Below are 10,546 nucleotides of genomic sequence, written 5' to 3' on the forward strand. Positions count from 1 at the left end.
AGGAGCAGGAAAACGACGCACACCGCCGCAACACATGCCTTCGTTCCCCTTGGCAAATAATGTATCGAGGCAAGAAATGCCTGCAAACAATTTACCGTTATACCGAGTGCTGAACAAAAAGTAATTCGTTGAAAGGCATGCTTCACTGCTTACCAATATCACGGAGGCCAAACCCATGCAGTCGACAAGCGCGTGAAGGCCGTTGAAGATGTATCGAGCAGAGTAGAAAGCAAGGAAACCTACAAGAACCATTCCAACCTGCTGTATACCACGCGATGCAAATGTAAAAGTGGATACGCCAAAATAATCACCCAAGTTCGAACGCCCGCTGCAGATCACTCGGCAAATCGAGCGGCCTTTCAAACCCATTGCAATTGTAATCGTAGTAATGAAGCTCACATCAGTACACGTTCCTTCACAAGGTTTGATTGTAACGAACGCACTATCTCAGGTATGTTGGAGTAGGCCTACTTCGCCTGCCTGAATATTGGGTATTTCTGTAGCGGGAGCTTTCCCTCTAAAACGATTACCTTAGTGGTGCATAACCGTGACCGATTAAAAACTTTAGGGATGGTTACATTGCACTCAACTGCGAATGTTAGCGTCAGCTCTATTTATTTATTTATTTATTTATTTATTTATTTATTTATTTATTTATTTATTTATTACTGTTGGTCCTTTATGATTGACAGAAACAACACAGCGGAAATAAGAATTCCAGCGAGTAGGAGTAGTTATTTGCTTGAGTTATTGGATTATTTAAACTGGTTGGGTAATCGATTGCTTTTATTGATGTATTGAAATTACTGATCTATATTATCTACTGGGTAAGCCGTTTGTCAAGCCCTAACCAGCCTCCTGCGCGGGTATGTGCTACGCTACGCATGTAAGCACACCGGCTCATACATCTACCCGGTTTACACACGATGTCTAGTGAAGCGCCGTACACCACTAAAGCCGTCAGGAACCGTTAGTTACTGTTGCGAAAAAAAAGGCGTCGGCGGCACGCAGGGCAGTAAACCTAGCGGTTTAAATCGAGTTCTCACATCAAATGAAGCCTCTTAAACCATCACGCCGCTTTTTCTGAAGCAGCAGTTACCCCAGCGTCATTCCTAATACCCGTCAAAGAGGACTGTGATTTGGGTGAGTTGATGAACGTTCATTACTAAAGATCAGCGCAGAAAAGACACGGCACAGAAAAGAACGAGGGTAGACAAGAAACGCTGCTGCCCTGTATATATACTCTCGCTCTTTTTTGTGCCGTGTCTTTTCCGCGCTGATCTGCAGTCATGGTCATCCTAATACCCTCCCTTTACGCACCGCCAAACCATGAAGGTGCGTTCAATGTGCATTAAAACGCGTCTTCAATCGATCGGTCAGAGGATTACAGCGGCACCGGCTCCGTATGGAAGAGCATCATGTAAGAGAGAAAAACAATGCGAGGACATCTGAACCCTCATTACGATGCCCTGGGGCTCTTCAATTTACAGCCTCGAACTCACTGCGTACTACACGAAACGCAGACCGACATTCGTTTTTCACATACAATTTTATGAAGCGGGGAATCCTCGGACTACCCGCGGACTACCCGCGGACTACCCGCGGACTACCCGCGGTGAGTCCGAGACTGTAAATCGAAGAGGCCCACTGACTTCTATAACATTAGTGTCCGATTTTCCAATGTTGTTCCAAGGAGTCTCATTATATATCAGCAGCCTTTTCCCTTAAGGCGAAAAGCAAAAACGCCCGTGTGTTCGTCATTTCGGCGCACGTTAAAGATATCCCCAGGCGGTCAAAATTAATCCAGAGCCCTCCACTACGGCGCCCCTTATCGCCTGCGTTGCCTCGGCGCGTTTAACCCTACAACCAATCAATCAATAAGCCTTTTCCCTTCGAGTCATTTTTGTTTCGCTGCAATTACCCGCACATACCCGCGTTCGCATCCCCACGCAAAGAGGGCACCACTTAGCGGGATCGTACTTCGGTACTCGCCTAACCGCGGCTTGCACATTTAGCATGCTCATATTACTCAAGTAGGTCTGAGTACAAGTCGCAACACACGTTTCAATGCCGAAGGCCACACGGTATTCACTAGGTCCACCTTCAGTCAGCTTTAGAGAGTCGCAGAACTGTGGTAGTGTCGGGCATCTGTGCTATTCTCGTATTCCGGAAGTCTTCAGTTCGAATCTCCCACCATCCCCCCGACCCCGATGCACCCAATTTTCTTTTTAGCAACATTGTATTCTATCCTGTGAGTCGTAGGTCGTTTTCTGTGCCGCCTGCGGGCTGTTATAAAGACGCCGGATTTTCGCCCTGCCGAGTTAACTATATATATATATATATATATATATATATATATATATATATATATATATATATATATATATATATATATATATAGCAAATCAGAATAGGAAATGAGGAGCTCGTTGAAAATAAGACAGAAATAGACCGGTATTCTGGAGGTCGTGGGTTCGGATCCCACCTGGCGGGCATTTTTTCTCCACTTTCTTATTTTCCAAATTCTTTATCTTGACCAATTACATCCTCCCCTTTGCTTAACCCGAAAAGCTCTTTGTATTAATTCGAAAGCATTATGCGCCAAGTCAGGCGAAATAGTTGGCGATTGGAGCAGCCGATGACCTCAAAAATACCGCGCACCCTTTACGGAGCATACTAAAAAAGTAAAGAATCTATTATTACTACCCTTGTCTAAAGTATTGGGTGCTAAAGCAAACAATCGGTGCGAACACGACCGAATGTTTTAGATGCAGAGCATCTTTTGCTCGGGGCTATGTCCGTTCTCCGTTGTCCATTGGCGTCCGCACCTCTCCTCCTCATCGCCCTCTCCACGGCAGCTGCGCGATAGTGTGCTGCTCCCTCCGTCCTCCTCTCCAAGTCAGCGCTATATACTATAACCGCGTGCACGCGCCGCTGCCTCAGTTTCTTCGTCGGATGAGTCTCGCTCCGGCGTCTGATGAGTACCGACAGTCCTGCTTGCGGATTGGCTGACAGAAGTTAACAGAGCCGTTCGTCAGAGGGGAACTCTGAGGTAATGCGAAGCATCGCGGAGTTTCCAACAACGTTCACGCGATGTGGGTAACCAACGCAAGTGAAAATAAAGGGAACTCTGCGATGCTTTGCATCACCTCAAGGTTCCCCTCGGGAAGATGGTGTAATTTTTGATCCCTGCGCCACTGTCGTAGGTGCCAGCATACCTCATCTACTTTTTATGCGTGTTATGTGTTGTTGCTAGGCGATGCTTTTATGACAACAGAGTAGTCTCAATTATATCAATGTAGTGTGGGCATGGTAGTCACGCGTATATTGGTTGTTAAAGATTTACCGAAATTACCCCATCTATTAATTGCACTTAGGTAGAAAATAAGTGCACCAATACAACAAAAAAACTGCAGGAGATGTTTACCTGTGTAATTCTCAGATTGTGCTCGGTAGTCGCCCCGCACACGCACTAGACAAAAAAAAAACACAAAAAATTGATCTTTGACTTTCGTTTCAGTCAATGTCCAGGCACCTGTTACCATTTTTACTACGTTCACATCAACCGCGACAACAAAAGGAAAAAACAGCTGCTGAAGTCCTGCCCCTGGAATCCTTCACTAATGCGCCAACATTATTACGCAGATTCTGTGTTTGGAAAACTTTAAGTTTCCTGGGTGGCATTGAAGGAGCTCGTAACCAAGACGGTGTCTCTTTCTCTTTTTTTTTTCTTTTATAGTTAAATGCGTGAAGACGCAAGATATATAGACTTTTGTATAATCATGAGTTCATTTTCAGTCTTTTTGTTCTTGTGTTCGTTCGTTGTTGTTTTTTTAAGCAAACGCGGCCCGCGCTCAGTGAAATATGTACCCCTCCTTGATATCGCTAGTTCATTACGGGTTATTTTGTATTTTCACACTTTATTTTCGCGGTTTTTTTATCACGCGAGGGTGCTGGAAAACGTAGACCTTTGTGATTTTGTTACTTCATTTTAGTATTTTTTTTTCAGGTTTCTTGCGGCAGACGATACTTGCGAGACTTGGCTATCGATTGCCCAATCGGGCGACTTTTGTTTGGTTTGGTAACTCGTTTTCCTGCTTTTCTTTTATGCACACAATTTATGGCCGCATTATGAGTCTGTTCTTAAAGGGACACTGAAGTGATATGTAAACATTGCGGGATTACTAGCGCAAATTGTAGTCCGGAGTCCCCAGGCTAGGTTTCGACCACTCTAGGCGCGTTTACGCGATTTTATTTAGTAGAAAAACTAATTCGAAAATGCTGTCCTCCTCTCTTTACGCTCGCCCATTTTCTGTGGCGTTTTCGCGTGACGTCAGGAGGGGATGAGCTGGCAATTGGCTGCGCCACGGCTGCGCTACTGCACGGCTCCCCGGCCAACAGAGTCAGTCGGCCCAGCGTTTCGTCCGCCGGCCGCCGGCGGGTCGTCGCAATCAAGGAGGTTAAAAAAAAATTGCTTGGTCGCAATTCGTTCGCTTAGTTGAAACGAAGCCAGGACACGTTTGTGAATGGAAGAATGTGCCTTTCTTTACTTGGTTTGTTTGTACACTGTATCTAGCTCCAAATCAAGGTCGCTTCACACAAGCGCTGCACAAGCGCACATGCGACGCTTCGCTGACTGGTACGCCAGTAGGAAAATATAAGGCCTCTTGAAGGCGGGAGAATAGTCAGCGAAGTCAATATAGGTACTAAGGAAATAAAATCAACTGATATTTTTACCGTACAGCGTAAAACTAGGGCGCGGGAAGCACTTTTTTGCGCTGGGCGAACAAGCACAGCGGTCAGCAGCACGACTACGCATCTGCGAACGCTTTTCCGTCTACGAAATGCAATTGCTAGACGTGAGCTACTGTGGAAACTCGGGCGACGCTTACTGCACGATCGCAGTACAACAAATAGTCACCTAAGCTGCTTGAAATGCCAAAACTAAATAAAAGTGTAAACCGGTTATACAATATATACCCTATATTAGCATGGCCTCCGCGTCCCACTCCGTGGCTCAGTGGTCTGGGGCGTTAGGTATGTCACCGCAAATGTTTTGCAAGTCACAAGTTCGAATCCCCGCGGGTACGTACGTTTTTTTTTTTTTGTAAGTTAACTTTTTTGTTTTCCGCCGATGTTTTCTATATTGAGTTCACCTTTTTTTGGGCCGCAACGTTCATGGCTACACGAACTAGTTCACAAAACGCGCGCAGGCTGGCACTGGCGCGCTAGCGAGTTCTCGTTGGCGTGCTGTTGCCATAAGCACCGACTGCTTGCAGGCAGTGGGCACAGGCCAGAATGAACAGACCCTTGGCCTGGTGCGAACACGCTTTTTACGATACAGGCATGAGGGAGGCAAGCTCCAAATATGGGGGAAAAGCGCATGACATTTGGGCGGCTGCGGGTACGCGGAGGGCGTTCATGCACTGCGTAGGTCTCGGCTAGTGAATGCTACGACTACAAGCCGTCCTGGGAGGCTATCTTGTGCATTTTACAGCCGACAACATGGCAGAAGCGCGGTACGATGATTATTGAGATATTGAGAATGCCCATCCAACAACGCCATTGGTTATGTTTTACAGAACCGAAACCGAAACCGAAACTTGTGTGATTGCTAATCTTGGGCATCGTCCAATCACGGCGCCCCTCCTCCCAACGTCACAGCCTTAGTTGGTGCGGCCGCCGCAAACCGCGCATGGTAGTTTTTCTTTTTTCGCGCTTTGTAAAATAATTACCGATTTGTCAACCGGATAAACGATGAAAAGTGTGCTAATTTGAGCCAGTCTACGCAGTGCAAGCAAAAACGGGAGCTTGACAAATTCACTTCAGTGTCCCTTTAATTCAATGTGTTTTCTCGATCGACTCGGCCGAGCGGAGGATACCGCAATGCCTTTAGACGCAAAAATCGCTTTCAGGGATCTCCTCGACTGGAGGCTGGAGTCAAGGAGTGTTTCAGTATACAGACTGAATGTCCCAACTCGCCCAAATACACCGTTTTGCACAGATACAAGGCATTCATTACAAAGCATACGCGTTGGGGTTTCCGGCAATGAATATTAAAACGATCTAAAAGTTGCATGCGCATGCTCGCGCCTCGCATTTTGACTGAGCGAAACGTGGTTCGAGCTTGCCTTATGTTAGGACAGACTTATGCTTGCCGCTGTGCACAACATTGAACGGTTCCTATACGCCATCAGAGGCAGAAGGCCGTCGTTCGAGAAGTTAGGCAGAGCGTTCATCATTGAATACACAGACGAAAACGGTTTTGTCCAAAATTTCCGCCGGCTGCCTTTGTACTACGAATAAAAGCCTGGGACACACATCGAGTTTAGGCACTAGCCCCAACTTTCCCATAAAATCAACCTGCACGTTGCGTCAAAGGATGCCTGCCTGGACACACTATTATCAGTGCCCGCAAGTGTTCAATGCAACACGGATTTTCGGTACTACATTGGATGTGAAATCTAGTAGCTCTTCAACTTCTATTCGGGTTTCATTTTCAGCCTACGTTGCAAGCAGCTATAGCTGAGTTTGTACTCATGCGATATATCTGGCCCGAAGTTAGGAAAGACTTATTAAAAAAACAAAAGATGTACATTGTATGCATGTTGTATGTGCGCGTATATATAATGTGGCTGTTATTGTCAAGTGAACGGAACGATAACCTAACATATTAAGAAGCATCGAGGTCTGCGCGCTATCCTGTTCGTTATCTATATAGGAGGTGTAGATACTGCGTGATTCGATTTACGTCAGAGGTAGGAAGCATACACAAACTAAAAATTATTCAAGCATCCTGATTCCGTAATTTCTAAATCTTAGTATAGCTCGGGGAACGAACAAAGGAGTCTTTTTATATTTTTCGAGCCTCTCGTCGGTGTTCTACATGCACATGGTAACAGTATTTACAAAATCAATTGACCTACATCACATCACATCATATCACATCACATATTGCTCCCTTATCACGTCTGGTGCCCCTAAAAAGCAGGCTTCCTTGGTACACTTAGCATTGCCTGACCTGGTTGTACGTTATCGCAAACGTGTAAGGTTGAAATAGTCTATATACATTTACTTTTTATCTTCTCACTCGCTTTTCGAGTGTTTTATTTATTACCAGTGGAGTTGCGCAGCACATTCCTAAAATGATTCTCGAACTACTTTTTTGCGTTACGAAAATGCAGATCAACAGCAGCGTGTTACTCATATGCAATGGTTATTTTAGCAACGACGAATTATTTGTAGCTTATATACACAAAAGGCAACGACCGCTTACTCGAACTCCTCCAGGTGTACGAGAGTATTGGGAACACGTGCAGTAGCGGGTAGCAATGGAACACCTACGAGACAGAGGGGAGAAAAAAAAACATTATCACATCCTCGAATCAGACACGTGATCTAGCACGCCCAAAATTAAACATTCAAGTTCGGAAACCGCTCAGCATAAAAATGACATGTCATGTAACGTTCTCAAAAACAAAATGCATCTCCACTAACGTGAAACCTAAGGGAGGGGCAAAGCATGCAGAGGCTGTAAGTCTCTCTCTCTTGCCACACGGCATGCGCTGATTGGGCGCCGGAGAACCACCGGTGGGAGGAGCAATCGCGCTCTTGTTGAGGCGGTGGCGCCCTCTTTTACGATGAACCGGATTTAAGCAATTTAATGAGATACAGACTGACCGCAAGTTGTCTTGCTGTCACACGCCGCAGCGTACTAAGAAGTATGCTTTACAGGATAAAATCTGGCGTTTGAAACCAATGTCGAGACGGAATTTAACAAATTTCTGTTATTAATGCAATTAAATCCTGATTATTCCTGTATCTTAACGAAGTGTTCTAGCGCGAGGCGTTGGGAAACGAGTGTCCCGGTGTGTTCTTTAAGTACGCGTTACATTCTAGCGGGAGGCATTGGAAAACCAGTGTCCCGGTGTTTTAGTAACGTGAATACATGACACGACAACGACGACAGGAGACGCCGACAGCTCGACCCCCTAATAAGGGGCTTTGCAACTAAAATACTACGTTGCGTGGTTCTTCTGGTGCACTTAACACGCAAAACTCACGTCCGTGGGCTACTACCCTTCGGTGAAGCAAGCAACCTGACAGTAACCACGAGGTAAACCAACAATTTGGTTACTCACGAGGAACATCGTCAAGATGGAGGCGACAAGCAAGTGCTTATCATGGCCCGTCATTGTCGCCCTCTTATCTCCTTCTCGTAGCCTCGCCGCCTGCAGGCAGCTGCAACACCGCCAAATAATGATTGCCGGGGTGATGATGGTGATGATCGATCGCCGACAATGCTGCATACCGAATCAGGGGATAGTGCAACATTCGAAGATAGAAAATGTCACTTCCTAGCCGGCTACAAGAGACAACTTAAGAATTGTTTGAATCCCTAAAATCTAGAAGACAAAATATACAAAAAAAACTGTGCTTGATTCCTCTGTCATGGGAATCAGTTAAACACGAAAGTACAATGTGCAGCGAAATCTGCAGCTGAGCATGATTTGCGGGTCGGCGGCTGTCTTGTGGGTGTGCTTAGCGAGCGACGTCCTGCTGGCGGGTCTCTTCGGCAAAGGTGTACTGGCGTCATTTCCGTGACGGATATGACGTCAGTGAAATCTCGGTGTATACCGGCATAAAACACTTTCGTGTTAAAACAACCCAGTGTAACGTACTCTGTAGTATTAAAGGTTGCTTCCCCACAAGAAGACCTTGCGTGCAGGGGTGCACCCTTTACAGGCCTCTTGCTTCGCTGTACTGGCATCACTTCCGTGACGAATATGACGTCATCGAAATCTTGGTGTATCCGGGAATAAAACCCCTTCGTGTTAAAAGAAAGTGAGAAGAACAGAACAAAGAATTTGGTTATTTAATTAGGTGCTTATGCTGCGGCTAGGAAATTGTGCAGGATACGTAAACGTGTGTGGTACAGTCCAATGACGACATTACATGTGGCTTAAACAGTCGGTCACCCCCCTCCATTGTCCGTGACTTCGCACCACCAATTCACTCCAATTACATCCTAACAAATTACGCGTTCATCCCTCAGTATGCAGTGCGCGTGACTGCTCAAAACGCACAACCATACATGTGACGTCGCGTGTCGCCATCGGTATCGTGTATGATTAGGAGCCGCGTTTGAATTCATATAAGATCAATCCGCCGCCCACCCCGCAACCACAGCCCATCACTGTGGCAGGAGTTAAGCAGGCCATTCACTTTTAAGCACCTCTAAACTGGGGAACCTCAGAAAAAATCTTTCCTGTTTTATGCATTAGTGAGCTGTTCGAGCATGATATATGCTCAAGTTAACTTCAGCTCAACCTGAAAACCAGCAACCTCCTCCATCCCACCAAATTCGTTTTTAGACTTGATCCCAGTACCTAAGCCATTTGCCTTTACTGAAAAGAATAAATCCTTCAGCAAGCATCCTACTCCAGCACTGAGTTCGTATACCAGCACTGGATCTCAAGGGTAAATTCGATCACGTTACTCATGACCCACTTTTTTTTTAGTGGCTAAGGCGTTACGCTACTGAGCACGAGGTCGCGGGTTCGATTCCCGGCCGCGGCGGCCGCTTTTCTGATGGAGGCGAAAAGCAAAAACGCCCGTGCGTACGATATTTCGGCGCATGATAAAGATCCCCAGGTGGTCAAAATTAATCCGGAGCCCTCCACTACGGCGCGCCTCCTCGTCTGCGTTGCGTCGGCGCGTTAATCAATCAATCACCCTCAGTGACCTCAGCCGAAGCCGCGAAACGCTGGCCTGCATCCAAGCGTCCTTAATGAGTGCCAGGACTCAACTTCCCCCCACTGCCAACAAGGGGACACCACAGAGGCGGTTCCCTGTCTGATTTTTCTACGCAAAGATGACAAGAGATGGTATTGCCAACGCTTTGGTGTTAATGGGGAAGGATTTCCGTCGGGCTGAGTGCCGACGAGATGCTTTCAACGAGGCCAGCATCTGATTGATAGATTGTGGGGTTCAACGTGCCGGCGCTACACCTGGGATATGAGGCACGCCGTAGTGGAGGGCTCCGGATTAATTGTGACCACCTGGGGATCTTTAACGTGAGGCGAAATCTCGAACACACGGGCGTTTTCGCTCTTCGCCTCCGTCGGAAAAGCGGCCGCCGCAGCGGGGAATCGAACCCTCGTCCTTGGGCTCAGCAGCACGACGAATTAGCCCCCAAGGTTAACGATCCTGGCAGGTTCGTTACTACTCGACCCAGTTTGGCCGACTGGATACTGCGAAAGGCAAGAATGCCTAGACTTGAGCTGCGCCTAATCTTTTTGGAGTCGTCTGACCTCGATAACTTTCCGTGACTTCCCCTCCTCCCCCCTTCTTGTTCTTCCATCTTTTCCTTCCCGAGTTCACATCCCTTCTCCCCTCCATCAGATTGTTCCGTCGTACGACAGGGTGTCTGCCAACGTAAATGCATTTTACCGCGTCAACTCTGGTTTTGTTCGCGGAGGAAATGGTTTTGCGAAGGCAGATCTACAGCACCACCGAAGCATGACGTTTATTTTCCCATGTTGTT

This window comes from Haemaphysalis longicornis, unplaced genomic scaffold, assembly GCF_048455015.1.
Source record: "Haemaphysalis longicornis isolate Haplotype H1 unplaced genomic scaffold, Haemaphysalis longicornis Haplotype H1 scaffold_3, whole genome shotgun sequence".
In the NCBI taxonomy this organism is placed as follows: Eukaryota; Metazoa; Arthropoda; class Arachnida; order Ixodida; family Ixodidae; genus Haemaphysalis; species Haemaphysalis longicornis.